Below are 4,371 nucleotides of genomic sequence, written 5' to 3' on the forward strand. Positions count from 1 at the left end.
TACATCTTCTCTGCTAGTACTCATCTACGTAGACAGTACTGTTACATACCAGAAGCTCACATAGCCTGGAAAGATAGTTTAACAACTTATAAAAAAGCTCTCAGTAGTATTAGAACAGCATATTATTCATCATTAATAGAAGAAAACAAGAACAAGCCCAGATTTCTTTTCAGCTCTGTAGCCAGGCTGACAAAGAGCCACAGCTCTGTTGAGCCATCTATTCCTTTAGCCCTCAGTAGTAATGACTTCATCAGCTTCTTTACTAATAAAATTGTCGGCATTAGAGAAAATATTCAAGGCATCCTTTCTCCAGCTGTCAAACATGTAAGTACAGTGACATTAGAAACTTCTGGAAGACCTTATCAATATCTGGAATCCTTCTCTCCAGTAGATCTTCTTGAGCTCTCTTCAACAATTACAGCATCTAAACCATCAACCTGTCTTCTAGATCCAATCCCAACTAATTAACACCTCCATATTGAACCAGATAAATTTATCTTTATTAACAGGATATGTGCCTCAGTCTCAGATTGCTGTAATTAAGCCCTTACTCAAGAAAGCCACTCTAGATCCAGATGTTTTAGCCAACTATAGACCAATCTCCAACCTTCCTTTTATTTCTAAAATTCTAGAAAAAGTTGTTGCTAATCAGTTGTGTGACCATTTAAACAGGAATGGTCTGTTTGAAGAGTTTCAGTCAGGTTTTAGAGTTCATCATAGTACAAAAACAGCTTTGGTTAAAGTTACCAACTGAGGAGAATTAGAATGTCCTGTCTTTATCTGTAGCTATCTCTGTGTTTGTTACGTCCCTTATATGCTTCAAAATAAATGTAGGATATAAATCAAATAAACTGCAATGATCACCTGTGGCCGGTGTTTTTGTGGCATTGTCATGTCATATTCATTGGACCGCAGTGAGTGACGTAGCGGGGGGCCGACAGGTATGATGGGTATGATTGACAGCTACTCATCTTTCCTGTTAGCCTGAATATTAAACAAAACAACCACAGTAATGACATCAAAAAGAAGTTATCTCAATGGCGCGGAAAAAACAATGGAAGAAAACGGAGGAAGAAAAACAGTAAAACGATAACGATAAGGCATTTGTTGGTGACGTGGGCTGGATAGGTGGAGGTGAAAAACCTTTTTTCGAAGGTTTGTTTATTTGTCCTGCTAGCCAGCTAGCTAGCCCTGGATAAATGTTAGCTAGCCAGCTAGCTAGCCCTGGATGAATGTTAGCTAGCTAGCCCTGGATAAATGTTAGCTAGCCAGCTAGCTAGACCTGGATGATTGTTAGCTAGCCAGCTAGCTAGACCTGGATAAATGTTAGCTAGCCAGCTAGCTAGACCTGGATGAATGTTAGCTAGCCAGCTAGCTAGACCTGGATAAATGTTAGCTAGCCAGCTAGGATTTCTTTGTCCTAAACTCAGCTTTAGTGTTTCCTTCATGAAAGTTGTCTAATATAAAATGAATATGTCTCATGTGAATGGACAGTCTGTCCTGTCATGGTCACGACTGACTGACTCCAGACCCCTTTATTCATATTATTACATACCCGCCAACTTTTCAAAAAACCTTGGAGTGAGATTTTGTCGTGGCTGACCAAAATTATGCCGTGCACGCAATCACACAAATTGGTGGCTCAGATATAAGATAATTGGAATTAATTTGATGTTGTACCCATGTTGTACCCTAGCCTGGGTGCCAGCCGAACTTAGTCCCGCCCACAACATTTTTTGGTCTGGAAGTTCGGTCTGGTGTCGCTCCGTTAAGGTGCAATTATGCTCGAACAGAAACTGTTCGGACCAATCAGATTCTCAGGGCGGGCTTTATACGATGATGGACAGATGATCAACAGTAACGTAACCACGTCACCAAAGAGCGTTTGGGTTGAATTTGTTTACAACAAAGATGGCTGCCGCTGGAGAACTGAGATGTGTAGATTCTGCCATCGACTCTGTTCTAGAAGATATCGACAGCGCATTAATTTTAAAAGAGGAACAGATAAATGCGATCAAGGCATTTGTTAATCGGAAAGATGTTTTTGCCGTCCTTCGTACAGGATTCTGCAAAAGTTTAATTTATCAGCTGGCTCCGATGTTTTTTTTGTTTTTTTTTTCAAACTTTATTTAACGGACAGTCAAACAAGCTGGCTCCGATGGTCGCTAAGAAGATGGGACACAACATGCGTCTCACACTCCGTTGCTCTGATTGGTTATAGGTCTATCCAATTGAGTGCAGAGGCATTTTCTTTCCTGGTTCGGTTGAAACACGCCCCATAATCACAGCCCTATGGAGCGGTACCAGACTCACATTCTGACTAGAATTGAGTATGGCTACGCCAGGCAGGCTAGTTGTACCCTGCATTCTGGTGGTTTGTGGGGAGGTCCAAAGCTGTTGAGAGGGGCAGCCCACTGAAGATGGACAATATTGGTTACATTCTGTGAAGCAGACATAGCTGAAGGTCCACCCCCAGGAGATTCTGGATTAAGTAGATGTGGTTTCCAGCATTCTAGTGCATTTTTGAGCGGTCTGCTAAAGATGTGCAATACCTGAACTTATTCTGATTCATGTTCGGCATCATGACTTGTAGGTCTTAGTCTGTAGACTTGAGCTGAACATTCAACCAGAAAACTATCGGTGTGCCTAAATGACAATAAAGCCTTATTCATAGATCAGTGTTTAAGATTTGACCTAGGTAGGTTGATTGATATTTTGATTAAAATGGTATTAAACTAATTCTTAACTAAAACCTAACCTATGTTGTGAATAATTGTATTCTTAAGAGCACTTAATGATTTATGTTCAGCCAAAAACGACACAAGATTAGTTAGGGAGGGACATTATTCTTCATTCAAAGTCTCCCACCACATGGTCCATCAGAGACAAATAAAGTGCAACAAATAAAGTGCTTAAACAGTACAACTTTTTCAAGCAATAAAACAGATGAATGCATTACAAAAATAGCTAAAATGAGGCATAATCAGTACCAGATGCAGATCAGAAGCTGGGTAAAGTCCTTGTCTATGATCTGTGTGCATGGTTATACTGGCCTAGTCTCAGCTCAGATTCTCTTCTTTATCAGACTTCTCAAAGTAGTTTCTGGTTTCTCCTGCTGTCTTGTTGGTCTCTGTATCTCTTCTTCTGTCTACTTCGGGGTGCAGGCATAGTAAAGGGGTGCACTGCAGGTGTAGCGCAGCGCAAAGGTTCAGGGGCGCTCATCAGCGCCATCTACCGTCGTGGAGTTTGAAAAGGAACGGAAGAGTCTCGGACCAAGATCGGATTTTTTTTTTTTTTTTTTTTTGCGTGAGAAATTGGATGTGTGGCGTGAGTGCGTGTGAAAACAGGCAAAACCGTGTGTCACACGGCGAAAGCGTGAGAGTTGGCAGCTCTGAATTATTATTATTTTATTGTTTATGACAGTCTTCTCTGTCATTGTTCAGTGGAAGTTGTCTCTCAGATATTTAACACTTAACATTATTTTATCTTTACCTAGGATTCATTTACAAAGTTTAGTGTGTGTTTTATAGGCCTCTAATTAAAAGTGTGCTACTGTTTGATAATTTAAATCAATATTTTAAAGGTCTGATTTTTAAGTGATTTATAAATCTGAGGCGTCGTGTTTATTATTTTAGACTATTGTGGCAGTGGATCATTTATCTTATTTTCATTTCTTTAACTAGTCCAATGTGTAAATTAATGTAGAAACTCTTAAAAGTGACAACTTTGTAATTAGGTACAAGCTTTAAAGGGACACTGTACATCACAAGATTTAATATAAAAACAGATTCATTTTAATTTTAATTTTCACTGCAGTTATAAAAGAGGAATATGCACCATGATCTATTTTGCTTGATAACCTAAGGAGCTTTGTCTTTGCAGGAGCAAGTCTAAAATATTTTGGAGCTCCAGACGTTGAGCCAAAGGATCTTCTGAACTTCCTGACCAGGAAGCTCCAGGACCATCACAGTCCTCCTCAACCATGCATGAGATGGGCAAGTGTCTGTCATATGAGGACGTCACTGATGTTCTGTTTTCATTCTTGCACTTAAAATAGATGTTGTTGTATTTTCTTATTTAAAGTGAACATCTTTATATTTTATTGACGTATAGAGGATTGTTTTCCTTGTCTTATAGTTTTTCATCAGTTTAACTTAAGATGTTTAATTTTAACTCTAGTCTGTTTTGCTCATGAAGTGTAATAGATTGTTTCATCTTAGTGGACTATCTAAGGGTTAGGAATGTCTTCATGGTTGTTTAACTAGGGGCCCCAAACAGCACCTTGCTTAGGGCCCCCAAGGAGCTAGAAACGGCCCTGAACAGGACAATGACTCCAAACACACCTCCAGGCTGTGTCAGGGCTATTTGACC

This window comes from Chelon labrosus, assembly GCF_963514085.1.
Source record: "Chelon labrosus genome assembly, chromosome: 1".
NCBI lineage: Eukaryota > Metazoa > Chordata > Actinopteri > Mugiliformes > Mugilidae > Chelon > Chelon labrosus.